This window comes from Peromyscus maniculatus, chromosome 7, assembly GCF_049852395.1.
Source record: "Peromyscus maniculatus bairdii isolate BWxNUB_F1_BW_parent chromosome 7, HU_Pman_BW_mat_3.1, whole genome shotgun sequence".
Taxonomy (NCBI): domain Eukaryota; kingdom Metazoa; phylum Chordata; class Mammalia; order Rodentia; family Cricetidae; genus Peromyscus; species Peromyscus maniculatus.
The window spans coordinates 1,312,884-1,327,085 of NC_134858.1; positions in this window are offsets into that span (position 1 = coordinate 1,312,884).

Consider the following 14,202-nt stretch of genomic DNA (forward strand, 5'->3'; position numbering starts at 1 on the left):
ACTTTTATAGTTCCTAAAAATATTTACAAAGATATTTTCAGTTCACAGAAATGCCAGAGGTCCAATCTTCTTAGAAACATAAATAACTGATCTTCATTATCCCCACAAACATTGCTGGAAGACTTTCACTCAACACATCCCTCTAAAACTACAGATGAAAACTTTCATAAATGGTTTTCAACTTTCAGGGAAAAAAAAGAAAATATTTCCTTTTGCAGTATATTTTCTGTACCATTGATCCACAATTTTGTATATGTTAATAAATTTATGTTACAATGGGAGAAACTTAAAGAATCAAGGAATGGGTTCTGCTAGAGAATATCCCATGTTTGTCTTTGAGTGATTGCCTGAACCCTGAGCTCCTCAGCACAGAGATTAAACCCCTCTGAACCCAAGAAGCAAGTGGACTGACTCTTGGAGGATTTGAAAACCTGACAGTGATGATTTTAGGGCTAGCCTTTCTTATTCAAGTTTTAGATTATGTTTTCTTTATTATTTGATTATTTTTCTTGCTGTTTTATCACCAACAGGGGTAAAATAACCAACATAAACCAACCAGAAAAATTAATAAAATTTAGAATTTAATAATGAAGAATGACATTGTAAGTCAGTATATTTTAAATAACAATCTAGCCTAAATCAGTGAGAGTTTTACTCAATTTTTTCTTTCATCTATTCATTCAGACATTCTACTTTATGAAAATGTATTGCTTCCAAATATCATTGTATAAATATGTGACTTGTATCCTAAAGCTACTCATAAACATGGGTAAGATAGACATAAACATATCTATTCAAAATTCAAATGGTATCAACGTTATAAGTCTTGTGGTAGCACTCTGCTGAGAAATGTTGAATAAAGTGCTGTGTATAAAAAATGAGAATCCAGCAGCCAAAAACTAAACATATATATGTTTAAGTAAAGGCTTAATGGTCTCCCAGATAATACTGACTTTAATATTTATAACTACATTCTGAGAACATACATTTAATTCAGTTTGAAAAGTCATGATATAATGATTTACTACAAAGGGGAGAGATTGATTTTTCCTTTCTTATGCTGTATAAAAGATAAAATACTTTTAAAATATATAAATTAGAATTTCTAAAATACTTTGTTATATAAAAAGTGAATTTATACAACTTGATGCTTCTTTCACTAAGCAATTGTTTGGACCTGGTAGCCCCTCTTAGCTTCAGCATAGCCAGCAATGAAGGTGTGATCTATGCTGAGCTTAGCATGTTCATTACTAACATGTTTTCTGTGAGATTTTCTCAATTCTACATCAAGTGTAGGTGACAAATGTGTAAGACAAAGGAACCATGAGTTTTTCCCCTTGCAAGGTTTTACACACCATTCTGCCCCCCAAGAGAGAACTGAAAGGTATCGCCACTGTTTTGGTTAGGTTTAAGATTTGCATGGTTTTTGTACTATTCCAGAATTAGAATTACATTTTATTAGCTCTGTGATCATAAAGTACATAAATTCTCTTAATTTCTACAATTATAAAATATATATTTTCTTTTCAATAAGTTGTATTTTCAGAAAAACTGGTTATGCCCCCCTTTTTGACTTTTTGTAAGACTTGAAATATGTGTTTAATGGTTTCTGTAGCAACAAGCATTTTGACCAATTGTTATCAGATTAAATTTTATATCAAAAATTATTTCTTGAAAATATCATTATTTTTTTCCAGAATGACATTTAAAATCAAAATGTCAGTAGACCTTACAATATAATTTTAACATGTATGGTTGTATTTTAGGACACAAACCAACACTATGGAAACTTTAGTGTTAATCATAAAAATAAGAGTTCTGAAATTACTTTGAATAATGACATCATTATTGAAAGAAAAATAATTTTCAGAGTACAATTTTAAAAGGTTTTGCTTAGTACTTATTTAGGGGTTGAAGTCTGAATGTTTTCTAATGCTCCATGTGAGGGAAGTCTAATTCTCAGTCTGAGTAGTTCTTCAAGGTTTTCGTAGTTATTCTGCAAATGCCAAAAAACCCAAGCAACTAGCTTGAATTGAATGAGAAGAAAAATATAATTAATTACTTCACTATTCATGTTTTTTAAAAAATTAATTAAGAGAACTTTTTAATAGAAGAAAACTGTTTCATTGATTGAAAAAATGTAGGCTATGGAGTAGATCAGGTCTGGGATTTGGTCCTGTGCTCATACTTCCTACACTTAGCAATTCTTTTTTTATGAGGGGGAGAATACTGTTATTCATCATAAAGAACATTTTCAGTCTCTCTCTCTTCCTTTCCATTCAGTTAAACACCTAAATTACTTCTGTCATTGGAGGATATTCTATTGTGACAATCAATCCAGATCTCTTTGCCCTTCAGAATCAGTCTTGATATTTGACGTACTCTTAACCAACTAAGACCCCTGTCTGGGTCTTGGAAACATGATTACAGAATTCAACATCAAATCCCTGGTATAGTTTGTAGATAATAACATTACCTTGAGGCAGGATGTAACTACCAATTACCCCAGGGACATCTACTCCTTTGTGTTCATTATTTTCCAAAATTGACTTTTTGTTCTTCAGTCAGTTAAGAGTCTTAAAACCATCTGTCAATAACTTCACATTTTCTCATAGTCAAATAATGGCCTGATTCATATTCCTATAATAATTGACTGAATAATAACTACTAGAAGATATCAAGTGACCATCTATGGAATTTGGAAATACTACTTAATTTGGAAAAATAGACTTTGTAGATATAATCATCAATAATTTTGAATCAACCAACTTCTTTACCCAGCCAGATCTTCCAAATCTTTCTCCAGGGACTAGCTTGGTGAGTCTCACTGACTCTCCCCATTTACACCTTCTCCCCAGCCCACCAGGTATAGCTCAGATCCTATATCCAATGTTCTGATCTAATCTGACCACCCTACCCATACTGCAACCCATTTCTAATCTGCCCTACCTGCCATTAACCACAAGTCTCCTCTGTATCCCATCTAATTCTCCATCCATCTCTATCTCTTATATCCTTTTTAATGTCTAGTTCAGTAAGCCCCCTGAACTTTTCCATCCATGTACCCTCCTCAAATAGTCTGAATCCCACATCCAGTGCCTTGGCCTAGTCTGGCCACCTCTGACTGTGCCACAACTGACCTCTAGGCTTCTGCCTCTGAACCTATGCCCCAACCCACAGGCCATGCCCATACAAAATCCAAGCTTACCACCCAGCCAGATCTACCCCCAAACTCCAGGCTTGGACCAGGAAGTATTTCCTGTATACCAGTCAGGGCCTTCTGTCCACCTGACTTCATTCCACTCAAGCCATTTACAAACTTTAGGCTCAACCTACCTATAGATTTTTCCCAAACCTGCTCTTTCCACAAGAAACTTATAACTAACAAAAGAAGTCCACATGCTAGATTGGAGACATTATCTGTGTAAATGTAGGTAGACTATTAGCTTGGCTAATGAATAAAATTGGAGCTATAACCCTTTCAATGGATTATGAGATACAAAGCAAGATCCTCAAGAAGACATAAATACAATAGAGCAAGTTGGGTTGATAGCATATAAGGGGAAAAGAAATATAGTCATTTGAACAGGGGAAATGAGTATACAGAATGAAAAGAACACTCATTCATAAAGAAAGAGCTCTGGACCATTGGTCAAAAGTCTCTAGGACAATGTCCATACCTTGGTGTTTAATATCATTCTTTATCAAGGAGAGCAATGACTTCCTAGGAAGGTAGCTGTTTCTAGGATGAGGGCCAGGAATATGCAAGATATGCCACAAGCATATTTATAGCCAAATAGTAAAGAGTTTTTTTTAAAGGAAAATATCTACAAAGATGTTCACAAAAGCCACACAGAAACCAACTGTGAGAACTTATAATGGCCCAAGGTAGAAGAATTTGAGCACTAAAATAAATACATTAGCTTTGGATTATAATCCAAGGTTCAAGGTAAATATCTAAATACCCACATTGTTATAAGCCTATGACTAAGTAGATAATAGATTGGGGGGGAATGTCTGGAGAATTCAAAAATGCTCATGTAACCATCCCACTCTTTTCAAGATTCTTCATTTTTGAAATGTGTGCCAAACATAGTCTGAATGTGAAATATCCCCTGGAAAGCTCCTATGTTTGAACAATTTGTCCCTGAGAGTGATGATGTTTGGGGAAGCTATGGATCTTTTAAGGAAAGGAGACTCATTGGAGGAAATGGGTTATTGGTGGTGGGCCATGTGGGCTTGGAAGCGTCATCACAGAGCCCCATTTCTGTTCATTTTCTGCTTTCTGACAAGCTAACATCATGCCACTACGCCTTCATCACTTGTTACCCTGTCTTCCCTCCATGATGGACTGTATCACTCTGGAACTATGAGCTAAAATAAGCCCTTACTTACTTTTGTTGGGATATTTTTTCACTTTAATGAGAATGTAAAATGCATTATATCTTCCTGCCAAAAAGTACAGAATAGAAAGGACTATGAAAGTAACTTTATAGAGAAGAAATTTATCAAGCAATGCTTCAAACAAGTGGTCAGTATTAAAATCAGTAGTGGAGAGCCATGTTGGTACTTATGTAGCCTTGATCCACTACAGTCTTCTTTCTCGGAACTCATGACTTCAGTAGCATCACAACTAAAGCACACAGACCTATATTCCAAAAAGATTGACATTCTAGGGACATAGTTATAATAGCACTCTCACAGGTAGCATGGCTGTCCACAATGAAAGATAGGACATAGTTGCTTCATTGCTAAATGATCTTAGGGAATTCCTTTGTCTGGGGAAGGCAGAGTTTATAAAGATGCATTTTTATGGCTTAATAAAATGTTAGGTCCTAATTATCTCATCCATAAGTGACAACAGAACCTCTTTTAAACAACATTAGTCAGCTTTCAGAGGAATGGACAGTATTTGGTTTCAGCAGAGGGACAGATAATCAAAAATAGCAGTGAAGTCAGATGTTTTGCTCCACATGGGGTGCTCAAACAGGAACATATGTTGGTGTTTGATATTCAGTCATCCTTCTACAATATGGCAACAAATTTAAACTCCAGTGATCCATAAAAAATAAAACTTTCTTTGGTAATTGTTTTTGGAAGTAGAGTCATAGCAGTCAGAGTTCCTTGAAGTACTTCTGCTAATTCTCTGCTCTGGAGTTTGGAAAAGTAACAGAATTACAGAAATCCATATTAAATACAGGTCAATAAGTGAAACTACTATTTCATTTTTTGTCTAATATTTGCTGAATCACTTTTTAATGGTGCCTCCATTTTAAAGCATTTTGTAGTTTTCATTAGCTTGACCTGAGATATGAAGAATACGTATTATTCCTGCAATTTTTCTAATGTGAAGTCAGTTGCCAACTAGACGAAAATTCCTCAATATTGTTGTGGCTAACAGGAAGCAGATTCAGACTTCAAATTCATATTCTCTGTTAATAATTCAGTATGCACCCCACCCAATTGTCAGGGATAAGGACAAAATCTCTAGTTAGTGGGAAAATACAGACATCCCCCCCCCATAAGACAGGGAACTAGATCATCTTACAGTCAAGTTGCCTAGCAACAGACATTGAGTCAGAGCCCTTGACCCTTTCACCCTGTAAACATCCTACATAAACATCCTGTTAGCTTGCCCCACCCTATGCAGATTACAGCTTCCTGCTCCCCCTACCCTGCAGGAACTATATAAACCCTCCTGGAGAAAAATTAAGTTGCACTTTGATCAGAATCTTGTCTTGGTATATTCCTTTGTGTCTCCTGTTCCTATCATTCTGTCCTTAGGGTGGTCAAGTTCCCATTGAAGCCCTGCTGGCCGGGGCAACTGGCGCCCAACGTGGATGAAACCACCTCTTGAGGATTCGGAACACCGTCTCCCAGAAAAAGACCAAGGCCTCGGTGAAGTTGTTGGATCCCCCTGAAATTGCCCAGTTCAGGACTCGATCCTGGAGGAAAGCGGAGGCGATGAAGGTAAAAAAGTGAGGAGCCATGGGACAGGCAATTTTGTCACAAGATTTATTCATTTCTGACCTAAATGAGCCCCTCAAGACACAAGGAACTAGAGTAAAGAAAAAAGACCTTAGAGCCTTTTTTGATTATTAATGATATTTTTGGGGTCTGTAAACATTCCCCTGACATACAAGAGGTTATTAATATAGGAGAAAAAAATCTTCAAAGAAGCCTTTCGCTCCCCCTCTACCTGCCCTAAGACCCCCCGAGCACTTTCTCATCCACCTTCGGTCTGTCCCTTGGATCACGACCTGCGCTCTATGGAAGAGGGGACGCTCATGACTTTTACACCTAACAATCCCCAGGAGTCTGCTCCTGCCCATCTTTATCCCTTTGTTAATAATTTTACCTCTAACTTCCCTCTAGACCCCACCGAAGAGGCTTCCCTACAGAAAGGGGTAACCCGTTACTGTAATCCAGACTGCCCCCCTGCAAAAATCTCCCCTTAAAACAGGAGTCCTTGGGCCCTTTTATACCACCTCAAAAATCTCCAGCGGTTCCCCCTTCTGCAATGTCCCCTCCCTATGTTTCTCCGTCTTCCCACTTTTGTGGGCCTGTTCTTGATGAGTTAGCTCACCAGTCTCAGATCTCGGCTCACAGCGACGGCCCTCCAGGCTCGCAGAGAACAAGTTGAGCTTTCAAGGGAATTGAAAACTCTTGACAAAGAACTTAAAGATCTTGCCCTTGAAGTGGTGGCTCCCGGCCCACTAAAACCATCTCAAAAATCTATTAAATCAAAAATTAAGTCTCAGCCTGTTCTGGCATTTCCTGTTACCCGGAGCCAGACCTCTGGGGACTCATCCAAGGCAGCGCCCAGAGCAGCCCCTCAGGCAGTTTGGAAGACCAAAATGAGGAGGGGGAGGAGGAGGAGGAGGAGGAGGAGCTATCATCAGAGGACCCCCGCCAGGACAGACATCACAAATTAAATTTCTGCCTTATTAAAAAGCTGAAATCCTCCTGTGCTCAGTATGGTCCTACAGCTCCTTTTACATTAGCCTTGGTGAAAAACCAGAGCGAACATTGGTTGACTACTAATGACTGGTATTTCCTTGCCCATGCAGCTCTTTCTGGGGGTGACTTTGAAAAATAGAATTTACAGAAAATTGTTGAGAAGTTGCTCAAAAAAATATTGAACAGCCGTCATCAAAAACTTGGACACTAAAGAAACTCCTCGGCAAGCCCCCTTATGATACAAATGCAGCACAGGCAAAATTCCCTCCTGGCCTCCTGGCCCAGATTCAAAATGCTGGGGTCCGGGCTTGGAAAGCCTGCCCCAAAAAGGTTCGACTACCACCTCATTGGCAAAGATTCATCAGGGCCCTGATGAGCCTTTTAGCGATTTTGTCTCTCCCTTAAATGATGCAGCCAAGAGACTGTTCGGGCTAGGTGAACACAAAAGCACCTTTGTTAAACACTTGGACTTTGAAAATGCAAACCCTGACTGCCAGGAAGTCCTCCGCCCTCATAAAAACAGATCGGACCTGTCTGAATATGTCAAACTCTGTTCAGGTGTTGGCGCCACCCATGCCATGGGATGAGCAATCGGTGCCATCCTAAGGGCTTCACAACAGCCTGTAGCTCGCACCTGTTATTTTTGTAAATAAACCAGACATTTTGCTAGGGAATGCCTCCAGAAAGGCAACAGCCTCGCACCCTTAGCCCAGCCAGCCCAGGAGGCTGCCTCACCAGGTCCTTATATGGGGACAAGGTTCGGCCTGCATTCTTGACCAGATACACTCTGCTCCCAGATGGTTACCAGAAGGCCTGGTTAGAGCTGTAAATATACCTGATATGCCCAGGAGAGAGAGCCCCTCTCCTGAGGAACTTCTTCTTCTGTTTCAAATGCTGTCCCTCTGACAAGCCCTTCAGGCTGTTGTCCTCACCCACAGCAACCCCTACCAGCCCTTTAGCTCTGTTATCACTCTACTCCACCCTTTTATGAAAAGAATGGCTGTTGATTTAGCTTGTGTAGTGTGTGGGTCACCAACTTCCATTCCCTTTCCTTGGAGTTCCATTGGCTGAGCTTTAGCAAGCATGTCAGTTAGAATGGCATGTGGAAAAAAAAAGATGGGAAAATGATCTTTATTACTGATTAATAATGCTATGTTGGCTTTTCAGAGTTCCTGTGGGGGAACAGTAAGAACTTTACAACACACTGTGTTTGAGACCTTTCACACAGCACACAAGTCCCATAGCCAATCACGTTCTGGGCTGAGCAGGGACACTGCTTGTCACAAATCCAGTCTGACAGCAGGGGTCATGTTTCCAAGGGCAGTGCTGAATTTCCGTCCAAAGTGTCAGAAAGGCTTGTTGAACTTGCTGGCCTTGGTGTCACAGGTGGTCATAGCCATGTTGGGCAGCTTGACACAGTCTGTGGCTGGCAGGTAGCACAGCAAACAGGGTAGCACCAGAGAGACGGCATCCATGAAGGACCAGCGGGTACAGCAGTTAGACGGGAGTAGGAGCAGGGATGATCAATGCAGGAGCCCTCATCATCCTTCTTGGTGCAATGGTAGAAGATGCCTTGTACTAAGCACATGCATGTGCCATAGACCTAAATCTTCCTTGCTCAGTTGATTCTAACCTTCTGCTTATAATGATACTCTTAAAAAATCCTGTAACACTGATGACAGAGGAAGCCCACCGATCCCATCATATATAGTGCACCTGCAGATCACTGGGTCGGGTCGCTGTGTTGCCACTCAGGGCACTCAGGTTCCTTCCACCTAGACTAACCTATTATTCCTCAGATCAATTCCTAGATCTCTAGGAAGAGAAGCCGCTCTGAGACAAATGCCTTGATGGGAGCCTGTTATTGCCATCACCTTAGCAGTTATTTTGGGGAGTTGGAGCAGTGGGAACAGGCACAGGAATTGCCTCTCTGGTCCTGTCCAACCCACATTACTCTGAGCTTCAACTGTCCATAGATGAGGATATTGCCCAACCTGAACAGGAAATTTCTGCCCTCGAGTCATCCCTTTCCTTCCTAGCTGAGGTAGTTTTACAGAACAGGAGAGGCCTGGATCTCCTCTTTCTACAACAGGGTGGACTTTGTACTGCGCTCAAAGAGGAATGTTGCTTCTTTACAGACCACACCAGGGTAGTCAGGGACAGTATGGTAAAGGTTAGAAAAAGACCAGAAAAAGAGAAAAAGAAAAGGAGAACAAGAGCTTGGGTGGTTCTAGAATTGGTTTTCCGCCTCCCCTTGGCTAACAACCCTCCTAGGACCTGTTATAGGCCTGCTCCTGGTCCTTGCCTTTGCGCCACGGGCACTTTCCTGGCTCACTCTGTTTATCCAAAGCCAAATAATAGACCTGCTGGATAGGCAGATCCAGGTTCATTACCACTGCTTTGATATGCAATACTTCAGGGTTGAAATTTCCCCTGACGAGAGATGCAGACCCCTTCACTTGGGGGAGACTGCACCTGTGTGTGGGAAGAAGGCTTGCTCAAGGCATGATTGGAGTGTACCTGGGACTGCACAGGCTGGGGACCATGGTACTCCAAAATCCCGAGAGCCTGGATTATATGTCCTGTTGCATAGCGGTTGTGCAGTAGCAGCCTAGCACTTACCCATTTCTGCTCCCTCAAAAAACTGCACGGTCCATTGATTCTCACACTATGGGGACACTTGTGGTGCTTGAGTCTGGAGAGACATTCCCTCTTGGACCTTTTTTTCACAACCTTTAGAGGGATAGGGCCTCTGTAATCCTCCATGCAAAGCCTCTTTCAGAGCTCTCCTTTTAGACCATTCAAACCTGGTTTATGTTGGCCCTTAGATTTATTACTAAGAAGGGGGAGATGTCAGGGACAAGGACAGAATCTCTAGTTAGTGGGAAAATACAGACACTCCCCCCCCCATAAGACAGGGAACTAGATCATCTTACAGTCAGGTTGCCTAGCAACAGACATTGAGTCAGAGCCCTTGACCCTTTCACCCTGTAAACATCCTACATAAACATCCTGTTAGCTTGCCCCACCCTATGCAGATTACAGCTTCCTGCTCCCCCTACCCTGCAGGAACTATATAAACCCTCCTGGAGAAAAATTAAGTTGCACTTTGATCAGAAACTTGTCTTGGTATATTTTCTTTGTGTCTCCTGTTCCTATCATTCTGTCCTTAGGGTGGTCAAGAACCCGTTGAAGCCCTGCTGGTCGGGGAACCCAATATACTGTGCATATATCTGTTTATTACTCCTGACAGAAATATATACCTTCATTTTAACAGAGGAATACTGATTTTTTTTATTTCCAAAAGGTTTCTATTTCAGAATATAACATGGGTTTTACATTTTTAATAATGTTTTTGAGATAGATAAATAGATATAAATATAGATATAGATGTATAGCCTCTTTCTCTCTCTTGCTTGCTTCCTTGCTTTCTTGCTCTTTCTTTCTCCCACATCAGCTCACAGGGATTGTGACAGCATTCACAAGACCAGTGTAAGCTCAAGCTAGACAAAGTTCCAGCAGAGAGGAGGGGAGGTAGGAACAAAGTCACAGTCCTAGCTAAGGAGCTACTAACATTCACTTGCTGCTGAGAGAGGGGAAACTAAGTTTTCTTTAATGGTGTAAGAGCCAGTATACTGACAATCTTCCAGGGAAGGCCTCATGCCCAGGAGCAGTCTGTACTCAATGGATTTAAAAACAAACAACACAAAACCATAACACAACTCTGTACCTTTTTAACTATTCATTTTTTAAATGTTTTAGTTCTTATTTTGGATATGAAGCATTTGGCTTTCCATTTTAAGTCAATGGCAGTAGGCTACATGCTTTGTAAAGCTAGGGCCAAATTTTTATTTTGCTGTTAATCTCTAGGTTCATCCCTGTGAATTACAAAAAAAAGTTTCAGAGTATTTTAATCCTTTGATATATTTCTTATTTAGAAAAAAAAGTTGGGGTGGTATCTGAGGCAGTATTTGTTTTCATGCAGGAGCCATGAACTTAGAATACATGCTTAAATTTTTTGATCAACTATCTCAACTGGAAACTAAAATCTTTGTATAGATGTAGTTCAGCTGACAGAGTGCTTACTTCACGTGCAGGAAGCCCTGAGATTCATTCCCAGCACTACATAAACTGAAGGTCAGTTCCTGTATTCCTAATCCTGAGGAAGTAGAGAGAAAATCATGAGTTCAGTGCCACTCTCAGCTCCATACTAAGTTCAAGGCCAATGTGTTATTTAAAAAAAGAAAAAGAAAAAGAAAAAGAAAATAAAAACTGGGCAGTGGTGGCTCATGCCTTTAATCCTAGCACTCGGGAGGCATAGGCAGGGAGATCTCTGTGAGTTTGAGGACAGCCTGGGCTACAGAGTGAGATCCAGGAAAGGTGACAAAGCTACACAGAGAAACCCTGTCTCAGAAAAATAAAAAGGAAAAAAAAAAAAGAAAAAAAAAGAAAACCTTTAACATCATTGACATCAAATGTATATACTATATAATATTTTGTTATGATTGGATTGTTTCTGTGAATGAAACTTTTGGATCAAATTCTGTATTCTTCTTTCATATTGATTCCCTTTGTTATTTAACTCAGCAACAATAGAAATTTGTTCATTTTTAAACAGGCCCTTTGTTGTGATCATCATGTAGAGTGGCTTACTGTGGGCAGTGAAACATATGCAAACATGATATAAGGTTGAAGCACTGATGGACATTGCGTGGAGCAACTGGCTTTGATATGGCTGTCATTCTCATGAGAAGATGCCAAGCTGGCACAAGGAAAACAATGAACTGCTAGGAATGTAATGAGTAGATGCATACTAATTTCTGTGGTCTAGGATTTTAAGACTGCTTGGGAAGCAAAACTTGACTGACAGCCAGTTTTATCTTCTTCATTTGAGAAAATTCTTTGTTCTTTGCCAAGATATAGGTGAAACAGGAGCAAGAAGCTCTTTACCTGTTGTAATCTTTAAATTTTTCTGCAGTGGTGGACCTTGGATTCAGCAGACTTGCCAGCCTGAGTTTTCTCAACATGACTTTCTGAAAAATGCCCATTCTTACATTTTATCTATAGATTCAAAATGCTTCAGATATTTTTTGATCCCCCACTTTTCTTCCTTATTAGAGAATCTTTCATTCCTCGGATAATGTCTTCACCTAACAGCTCTTGTACTTCTTAAAAAACAGAGATTTTTTTATTACTCTGCCATTATCTGCATGTTGTTAAGATGAAATTTCATAAGAATTTTCTCCTTTCTTCTCTAGATGAATTGTTTGATTTTTAAATGTCCTCAGATATCTTTAAGTATACTGTAATCATACCATGATTCCTAAAATGAGAATCTTCCAGCAAGGATAAACAGAAACCACCATAAAAAGCTGTTTGAAAAGTGTAGCATTCAAATAAAGGCTATTAATAACCAAACCCCAGAAATAGGCTGCTACCTTTATGTTCCAGGCTTCCCACACTCTGCTACTACATCACACCCTGCCAGTTTGACATGCTTGCTATTTGTGTTAACAGTCCAGATGAATAGCGGGTGGACCTAAATGTAGCAATAGGAAAAAAAAAAGAATGGATACCCTCAAACATATCAAGTTCTTGCTTCCTCTAGTAGGTGCTGAGATTCTAAGATTTAGAAAATACCACATTGAAATATTCCAGAAAAATTAGTTATTGACAGTAAAAGAAATAAATACTGATTTTATAAATTCTAGTCTATTTCTCTGAGTGTGGTCTTTGTAAAGTGCAACAATAACCCCCTTAAGGATATTGACTGCTTAGAAATATACCCTGTACTCATTGACTTCATTCAGGCATTACTATTCCCATAAAGTATACATTCTCCAAATCATGCATGCAGTCTTTCCTCCTGTCTGATTCTCTCCATTCAGTTCATTACCTAGCTCATTAAAAAACAGGAGAGGACACTTAATTCAGTCCCGGCACTTACTCACTACTCTTGCAGAAGCAGCCTACATTGGCAAATTAAAAGCAATCGTTAAGATGTGGGTTAAACCTAGTTTCAGTCTTTATTCCCAAGTAAGGAGTAACAAATGCAATTTCCATGAACATCCATATGGAATGTGACAAATCCAAGAGGAGGCTGGGTTTTATTCACAGGGCAATCAGAAAGAGACATGGTAGATGTGTTTGTACTTATGTACTTGAACAAACGGTCTGCATGCAAATAAATATCAGGATTAATGTACAAGCATAGTGATGAGTGTGCTAGAAAGGGTTACTATGATAGAGTTAAGATATTGATTAGGCATAGAAGATACAACAAATAAGACAAAGGCTATGATAAACAATTAAGAATTGTAGCAAGACATTTGCTGTAAGAGTGATTATTGGATCAACAGAGGAAGCCTAGCAAAAGTTAATGCCTCAGGGGACACATTCCTATGACTGATTCTCAGTCTGCTCACATGATCTTGTGTTCAAGAGTTTTAAATATGCATTTACTTGGAAGCAAGCATAAATAAATGTAATTATAAAGATAAATGCAAATTCACTTGCAATAAAACTATAACATCTGGTGAGAGAATATCCATGTTTTACCCAGTCCCAAGTCCTGTAAATTAGGGAACCATTACAGAAGCTACAGAGCTAAAGCCACTTCTCAGGTTCTCTTCATTTTTTTTAAGTTGCTGCTCAGTGGAGCAGTGAAACCTTTCATTGCTAATTATTGAACCAATTTTGAAACATTTAACAATTTTCAGAAATGAAGTAAGAGTGAGAATGAAGAAAAATGAAGCTGTTTAGTGAGCTATGTTAGTTGCATCTAATTGTTATTTCTAATTGTTTTTAGAAGTATTAAGTCAAAGATAATTGAATCCAAAATTAATTCACTAAATGTAATTGACTCAAATTAAATGTTTTCTTCTTACTTTTTTACGTCAGTAACCAAGAGGTTATATAGAAAAAGAGTCTACCATTCAGCAACTTGGTCAATGAAGCTACCCATGAAGACATGGGGAAGGCAAAACACACAATTGTTGCTGGAGGACTTCTCTCCAGGTTCCACCAAGCCCCGCAGTCCCACAGTCCACGTATAAAATAATCACTCAGATGCTTATATTACTTATAAACTGTATGGCAGTGGCAGGCTTCTTGCTAACTGTTCTTATATCTTAAATTAACCCATTTCTATAAATCTATACCTTGCCACGTGGCTGGTGGCTTACCGGCGTCTTTACATGTTCCTTGTCCTGGTGGTGGCTGCAGTGTCTCTCCCTCCTTCTT